Source organism: Pinus tabuliformis, chromosome 3_2 (genome assembly GCF_031772625.1).
Source record: "Pinus tabuliformis cultivar Carrire ecotype Pingquan chromosome 3_2, CPIR1, whole genome shotgun sequence".
Taxonomy (NCBI): domain Eukaryota; kingdom Viridiplantae; phylum Streptophyta; class Pinopsida; order Pinales; family Pinaceae; genus Pinus; species Pinus tabuliformis.
Window position 1 is genome coordinate 57170149 of NC_142302.1, and position 9298 is coordinate 57179446.

Below are 9298 nucleotides of genomic sequence, written 5' to 3' on the forward strand. Positions count from 1 at the left end.
CTGGAGTACACAGACTCTCCTTACTGAAACTTGACCTCTATTGGTCACAGTAGTATGAGCCCAATTTGAGACTCAGTACATGACAGACATTTATCGAGTAGTTTGCTTGAAACTCTCAAGCCTTCCCTGGAGTACATAGACTCTCTGACTCTCCCTTGCTCTATCTGGATCAATGCTACCTTCTGGTCAGGTTGGCTCTGTTATCTGCTCTTAGCAAACTCTTTCTGGCTTTCTGCTTACTGCTCACTGCTCATTGCTCACTTTGTTTTTGTCAATTCGTGGCTTTAAAGCCAATCAGCATTCTGACTGTTCACTTCTGCTTCCTGGCACTCTGGTTCTCCTGCCTCTCTGTACGTTTTGAATTCCTCTATTCCCCGTCATCATCACTGGTAATGCTTCCCAGGGAGGTGGCCACCTATTCTGCAATGGGTGAGTGTGTCAGGTTCCTTGGACACATTCGAATGGTCGTTATTTCCGTTTACTCCAAGATTGCCCATGAAATATGAATCTTTTGCCAACTCACCATCCACATCGGACTCCAAATCCCATATAATCTTGCTTTATCATTGGTGAAATCCGATCATTCATCGAGAGCACCTCCACCATTAATATGGACCCCCCATATCCTACAGTCATCGTGCATATCGGGTGGATAATTAGCTCGACAATTACCCGTCCGATATGTGCAGTTTTCTCTCTCCTCCGCTAGACGCGTGTCACTCACTGTGTGGCATCGAGCAGGACTCGGTCTAAACCACTTACCACCTCGTGGCCCTTCCGATATCCTACCTGGTTTTTGTGGAATCCTACTCCGCCGGAACCGAAACCGGTACTTTTCCACGTTTTATAAACTCTTTGGGTCCAGGCGCTTCGGGGCTTTCCTTCACTGAGGGGGATGCCCTGCAAGACATGATTAGTGCTTATCAGATTCTACTCTCGTTCTATGATCCGGCTCCTATTTTTTCCAATTTGTCCCCAGCGCGTGTTACCATGGGCCCTCGATCTGTGCACTTGACCGAGGGTCCTTGTTGCTCCGTGTTGGTCACAATCTGCAATTGTCATGAGGATTCCTTCTGATAGCTCGATCCTTTTAAGACTTGAATCTTTTTGGAATAATTTTACAGAGTTATGAAAACTTAGAGAGTGTTCTAGGATCCAATTCGGATCACGGCCTTCCCACTGAAAAATCTTTTGGACCACCAAAAGTTGGTTTTTAAGCACCAATCAAATGAGGATATAGTTTCCTCGCCTGGTCACTTTCTATCCATTTCGCACTGCTTGGCTTCGAACCTTTTAGTCCAATTCTCAGGTACTCAACATCCCCCCTGCGTGTAGCTGTCACCTTCCTGTCCAGAACTGTATCTTCCTGCCACTCATTGAGATATTCAGGTAACAGATCATCAATAGAAGGCAATTGACTTTTCTCTTCTGGATCTTCAATCAATGAAGGTTTAAATAGTCTCAAGTTGTCTGCATTAACTACTGAGTAGATGTGCATGTAAGCTGGTAAATCAAGGCGAAAAGCATTCTCACCAATTTTCTCAAGTATCTTGAAAGGTCCATACCTTATTGGCTTCAAATTCTTACCTTCACCTTGCATCCTATCTTTGCTGATATACAGCCAGACTTGATCACCAACTTGGAAACTATGCTCAATCTGATGCTTGTCATGCCTTGCCTTGTACTTGTCTTGGCTCTTTTCCAGTTGTTCCTATATTGCTTAGTGAATCTCTTGGATTTGTTTGATGAACTTGGTTGCCTTGTCCACATCATTGTGTCCATCAACCACTATGTCTTTACCAAAGACAAAATCTAAGGGAGACCTTGGTGTGAAACCAAAACAGGTCTTAAAAGGATATCTTTGTGTAGAAGAATGTTTAGCTCGGTTGTAAGCATGTTGTACATAACATAAATTTTCATCCCAAAGCTTGGGATGCTTGCTACAATAGCCTCTAAGCAACTGGATCACTGTCTTGTTGACCACTTCTGTTTGGCCATATGTTTGCGGATGAAAGGTTGTGCTCTTCTTCAGTCTGGTGTCCATCAATTCCCACAAACTTGACCAAAATTTCCCAACGAATCGGGTATCTCGATCACATATAATAGAAGTGGGTAATCCAAAATGAACCCATACATGCTGAAAGAACATCTTTGCAGTTTGTTTAGCTGTAATCTGTTTGTTACAAGGTATTAAAATACACATTTTGCTGAACCTATCCACAACAACATATAAATAGTCATGACCTTTTCTAGATTTAGGCAATCCCCCAACAAAGTCCATGGAAACACTTTCCCAAGGATGAGAAGGGACTGGTAGTGGAGTGTACAAGCCTAGTTTTCTGTTGCTGGGATTACTTTTAGCACACATGGTACACCCTCTTACATATCTAGAAACTATCTCATGCATTTTCAGCCAATAACAAAATCTTTGCAGCTGTGCAACTGTTTTACTTACACCAAAGTGACCTGATATTAGAGAAGTGTGTGCTTCTTGTATTATCCTTACTCTTTCTTTTTGAGGAATGCATAACTTTCCCAAATGATACAAGATTTGATCCTTAACATGATAGTCCAATTCTTCTACGTGTTTGTGATGACTTAAAGTTGCATATACATCTTTAAAATCTATATCTTGAGCATACTGTTCAATCTAGCTTTCATGCAATACTGAATTATGCTCAAGTATAGTGGATTCATTTATGATTGGTCTGGACAACATATCTGCAACTTTATTGTGTATGCCCTTTTTATATCTGATGACAAGATGAAATTGTTGTAGAAAACCCATCCACCTATAGTGTTGATTGTTGCAACTTAGTTTGTGAGTGTAAATATTGAAGTGGTTGATGATCAGTATGTATAACCGTCTCTTTGCCCATTAGGTAATGTTTCCACTTTTTCACACTCTGTACTAATGCATACAATTCTTTATCATACGTGGGATAATTAACTACTACAGAATTAAATGTCTCAGAATGATAACATATGGGTTTACTGTGCTGCATCAACACTGCTCCCATGGCATAGTCACTAGCATCCGTTTCAATCTCAAATGGTCTTTGAAGATCAAGCAATGCGAGTACTGGTGCTGTACTAATCTTTTCTTTTAAGGTGTCAAAGGCTTTCTGTTGTTTTCCTCCCCACTGAAACACCTTGTTCAATCATGTTAAAGCATGTAAGGGTGCTGCAATCAAGGAAAAGTTAGAAATAAACTTTATCAATACTATGTTGCTCCTAAGAAGCTACTTACTTCTATAGCAGATTTGGGTTTAGGCCAGCTTACAATGGCTACAACCTGAGAGGGATCTATCTTCAATTCACCATCCCCTACAATATGACCCAAATAATTCAAAGATGTTTTGCTAAATTCACATTTTGAGAGCTTAACATAAATATTCTCTTTCTTAAAACATATAGAGTCTGCTTGACATGCTCTAAATGTTCTTCCCATGTTTTACTAAATATAAGAATGTCATCCAAATATACAATGAAAAAATCATCAATAAAAGGTCTGAGTACATCATTCATTATTCTCATGAAAGTAGAAGGAGCATTAGTTAAGCCAAAAGGCATAACCAACCACTCATACAATCCCTGCTTTGTTTTGAAAGAAGTCTTCCATGCATCTTGCTCTGCAACTCTGACCTGATGATGGCCACTATGCAAGTCCAACTTGGAAAAATAAACAGCTTCTTTCAACTAATCTATTAGATCATCTATGCGAGGAAGGGGATAACGATTTTTTATCGTTATCTTATTCAATGCTCGGTAATCAATGCACATTCTCCATGAGCCATCTTTCTTTCTCACCAAGATAATCGGAGCCCCACAAGGCAATGTGCTAGGCCTTATGAACCCTTTCTCAAGCATCTCTTGTACCTGCTTCTTGATTTTTGCATTCTCTAAAGAGGACAACCTGTACATTCCGATGTTAGGCAATGGGGCATCTTGCTGCAAATTAATATCATGTACTATTTCCTTTTTGGGTGGCAGACCTTTAGGTTGTTGAAATATATCATATTCTGAAACAACGTTTCCTAAATCAGCTTTTTGTTTAGCATTACAACCCTCAAATACATTGGTTTTATCAGGTTTCTTTTCCTTTACAACCATCAGTAAAAATTGTTTGCATGAATTTACAATTCTTTTCATCTGCCGTGAGTTTATGAGGGTATAATTATTCTTGAGTTTATGAGTTCTTACAATATATTTGATTCCATCTTTAACGATTTGATACTTGTTTTCAGCTCTATAGAAAATAGCTTTCCTATCATACAAGTAAGGACTTCCTAAAACAATTCCACATATATCCAAGGGAACAATATCTAACTCAACCTCATCTATAAATGTTGACCCAAAAGAAAACCTAAGTTTACATTGTCTAGTCACTTGTAGCTATGCTTTATCACATAACTAACCTAATGGATATGGCTTTTTGTGAGGTGTGGTTAGTAATCCGAACTTATTTACAATTGCTTCAGAAATTAAATTTACTTGTGAGCCACTATCAAACAAAGTATCAATCTTTTGATGCTTGGAAACAACTCTAATATGAAACAACTCATGTCTTTTCCTCTCATTTTCTTCATTATCAGTAGATTGTGCGGAATTACTAGTAGATGCTTCAGAATTTTTACCTTTTATACCTATGGCTGCAATTATTGTTTCATCTCCTAAGTCTGACCCCAAGTCTTTTTGAATAGCTGCAACAGTCTTCTTCTTCTTGCCATCGTACTTCTTGGGTTTTAGCTCCAGATGCAGAATCCGGTAGTGTTCATCATCATGCCCATCCTTCTTACAATGAGTGCATGAAGATTTGGTCTTTTGTATAGTATTTGTCTTCCTCTCTTCCCATTTCTATTTTTTTTTCTCCTTATTCTTACTTGCAGTGGGTTTTCATGATCCCCCAACTTCTGGGTTCACATTCTTGCCTCGAGCCTCTAGATATGTAGCTTGAACAGATACCTCATCTATGCTAGTGGGATTAAACATGAGAATTGTGTGCCTTAAGTAGTTGTGTAGACCCCCTATATACTTCAATAGAGTTTCAAGTGAATCTAAAGAAATTCATAGAATCAAAGCTCTTTTCCTAAATTCTTGAGTGTAACTTTGTACACTTTGCCCTTTTAATTGTTGAAGAGTTTACCAATTCATCATGGCTTGCTGCATATAAGCTAGTGGATAGAACTGTTTTTTAATTGCAGAAACAAATTCACTCCAGACAAAAAATAATAATAATAATAATTTACCATGCTTCTTCAGGTTAGCTTGTGTCCTGCCTTCCCACCATACCAAGGCAGTGCCTCCAAGGTGTAGGTTGGCCAGCTGAATCTTGCTATTGTCTGAATCGATGCTCTGCACTCTACAATAAACATCAATATGTCTAATCCAATTATCCAGCTTCTCTGCATTCAACTCTCCATCATATATTGGTAAATCAAATTTAACATCTAATTTAATCAAAGATGCCTTCTTTTTGTTTTCAGGGCTACTAGGAGGTGTGGGAAGTTTTTCTTCTTTCCCTTTGCCTTTAGAATGGTCATGGAGAAAATATTCTTCTGCTCCTTTATCTTGTTTGGATTTTAATGAATATTCCTCTCTACCTTTCTTAAATTCTCTATACATTTCCTCTACCATGGCTCTCATGGTCATGAAACTATCCATGAACTGAGGGTCTGATTCCAAGGGAGTTTCTTCTGACATTTTCCTCTTAGGATAGACTCTTCCAATTTCAGGGTTAGTTTCAACCAATTCTCCTTCTCCTAGTTTAAGCTTTGATCTAGTTAGCATTCAACAACAAAATCCAGCACAAGCTTGTCTAACCTTAGTAAACTTCCGCTCCGATACCACTTGATCTAGAATTTATCCAAGAAAAAGAATTAAAGGTATTACAGACTCATGTGCATGGAGGTGCCTATGTTACTTTATGCGACGGATCGATAATATTGTGAAATACATAGGCACTGAAGCAGTTAGTGAAAACGTAACAGTAAAACATGTAAACACAGAAAGTTTAATAAGGAGTTCACCCAATGCTCCTGGACTATGTCTCCTGGTCCAGCCTTCAGTGGTGGCCTCTCTATTATGTTTTCAAAGCAGAGTTTTTACAATAGTGAGCTCAATTTGAGTCTCACTCAACAGATATAAATCAGTAGGACTGGACTTGGATCCCGCAAGTCTCTGGAGTACACGGACTCTTCTTACTGAAACCCGACCTCTATTGGTCACAGTAGTATGAGCCCAATCTGAGACTCAGTACATGACAGACATTTATCGAGGAGTTTGCTTGAAACTCTTAAACCTTCCCTGGAGTACACAGACTCTCTGACTCTCTCTTGCTCTGTCTAACTCAGCTCGACTCTGTTCTCTGCTCTTGGCAAACTCTTTTTGGCTTTCTGCTTACTGCTCATTACTCACTGCTCACTTTTTTTTTTTTTCAGTTCATGGCTTTAAAGCCAATCTTCTCTTTGACTATTCTCTTTCGCTTCCCAACACTCTGGTTCTCTTGCTTCTCTGTCCATTTGAATTCCTCTGTTCCGCATCATCATCACTAGTAATGCTTCCCAGGGAGGTGGCCACCTATTTTGCAATGGGTGAGTGTGTCAGGTTCCTTGGACACATCCGAATGGTCGTTATTTCTGTTTGCTCCATGATTTCTCACAAAATACGAATCTTTTGCCAACTCATTGTCCACATCGGACTCCAAATCCCATATAATCTTGCTTTATTATCAGTCAAATCCGGTCATTCATCGGGATGCGCCTCCACCGTTGATCTGGACCCCCCAGATCCTACGGTCATTATGCATATCGGGCGGGTAATTAGATCGAAGGTTACCCATCCGTTATGCGTGGTTTTCTCTCTCCTCTGTTGGACGTGTTTCACTCGCTATGTGGCATCAGGCAAGACTCGGTCTAAACCGCTTGCCGCCTCGCGGCCCTTCCGATATCCTGCCTGGTTTTCATGGAATCCTGCTCTGCCGGAACTGAAACCGGTACCTTTCAGCGTTTTATAACCTTTTTGGGTCCGAGTGCTTCAGGGCTTTCCTTCACTGAGGGGGACGCCCTACGATATGCGATTAGCGCTTAATCGTGCATCAGAATCTACTCCTGTTCTCTAATCCGGCTCCTGGTTTTGCCAGTTTGTCCCCAGCGCGCATTACCATCTGCAATTGTCATGAGGATTCCTTCTGATAGCTCAATCCTTTTAAGACTTGAATATTTTTGGCATAATTTTACAGAGTTATGAAAACTTAGAGAGTGTTCTAGGATCCATTTCAGATCAGCAAGTCAAGCTCCAAACAACATATATGTTCTGGATGAAGCAACTGAAGCATGTCTACTAGCTAAAGAAGATGAAAGTTGATTATGGCACAAAATAATGGGTCACATAAACTTTGACAATCTTTTCAGGATAAGCAAAAAGGAAGTAGTACGAGAAATGCCTAAAATCTAAAAACCTTCCAACGCACTATGTGAGCCCTGTCGGCACAGCAAGTAGACAAAATTTAGATTTAAAACAAAAGAACACTTTGCATCACATCCATTGGAATTGATACATACTGACCTATGTGGTCCTATGAGAACAAAACAATTAGATGGAGAATTATATTTCATGTTAATGATAGATGACTATACCAGGATGACAATCGTCAGTTTCCTAAAGAAAAAATCTGAAGCATTTGAGTGCTTTAAGATCTACAAGGAGTTGGTCGAAAATGAAACTGATTTGAAAATAAATTGTGTAAGATCAGATAATGGTGGAGAATTCACTTCCAAATTATTTCAGCAATATTGTGACGAAAATGGAATAAAAAGACAATTTTCAATAGCACGAACACCTCAACAAAATGGAGTTGCTGAAAGAAAGAACAAAACTGTACAGGAAATGGGTAGAACAATGCTGAAGGACTCAAAATTGGATGAAAAATTCTGGGTTCAAGCAATTGATACAAAAGTCTTCATTATCAACAGAAGTCTTCTTAGAAATAATTGCAACAAGACCCCATATGAATTATGGAAAGGAAAATTGGCTAATGTAAAATACTTCAGAATCTTCGAAAGCAAATGCTATATCAAAAGAGAAGATCAAAAGTTGGGTAAGTTTGAATTGCATGTTAACGAAGGTATATTTGTTGGTTACTCATGCAAAATAAAGGCCTATAAATGTTATAATCTAAGACAAAAACAGATAGTGGAGAGCATAAATGTTACATTTGATGAATATGGTGTTCTAACGAATAATGATGAGGAGCTAGAATCTTTGAAACTTGAGACAGAGACTAAAATAGGTACAGAGAAAATTCTAGAACAAGAAGCAACTGTCAATCAGGAAGAAGTAAATAATGATCAACAAGATATATAGGAACAACAACAAGAAGCTCCTCCAAAGAGAACAAAAGAATGGATTCAAAAGAACCATCCATCAAATCAAATCATTGGTGACATAAATGAAGGAATTGGAACAAGAAAAGGTCGATAGCTTCATTCATCACAACAAGCTCACATTGCTTTTCTAGAAACCTTTGAGCCTAGTAGTTTTGAGGAAGCCAGCCAGAATGAACATTGGGTAGCATCTATGAATGAAGAATTGGATCAAATCGAGAAGAATAACACCTGGGAATTAGTTCCACAACCAAAAGATAAAAATGTCATTGGGACTAAATGGGTGTTCAGGAACAAATTGAATGAAGATGGACAGGTTACCATAAAAAAAGCAAGATTGGTTTGCAAAGGATATGCACAAGTTGAAGGAATCAATTTTGAAGAAACATTTTCTCCTGTTGCCAGAATGGAAGCTATCAGGATGTTTCTCGCCCATGCATGTTCAAGAAAAATAAAAGTCTGCCAAATTGATCTTAAGTCAGCATTTCTAAATGGAAAATTAGAAGAGCAAGTTTACATCGAACAACCTGAAGGTTTTCTACTATCAGAAAAAGAAGACTATGTTTGCATGTTAAAGAAGGCTTTGTATGGTCTCAAGGAGGCTCCCAGAGCATGGTATGCCCATCTTGATGGATATCTACGTCAACAATGGTTCAAGAAAGGTATTGTTGATATTAATCTTTACGTACAAATAGATAAAGATAATTTAACAATCATTAAGGTATATGTGGATGATATAATCTTTGGTGGCAATGAGGATCTACTAAGTAAGAAATTTTCTACAAAGATGCAAAGTGAGTTCGAGATGTCTTTATTTGGTGAGTTGAAATACTTCTTAGGGCTTCAAATATCTCAGCAAGAGAAAGGAATATTTATATGTCAAGCCAAGTGCATCAAGGAAATGCTCAAGAAAT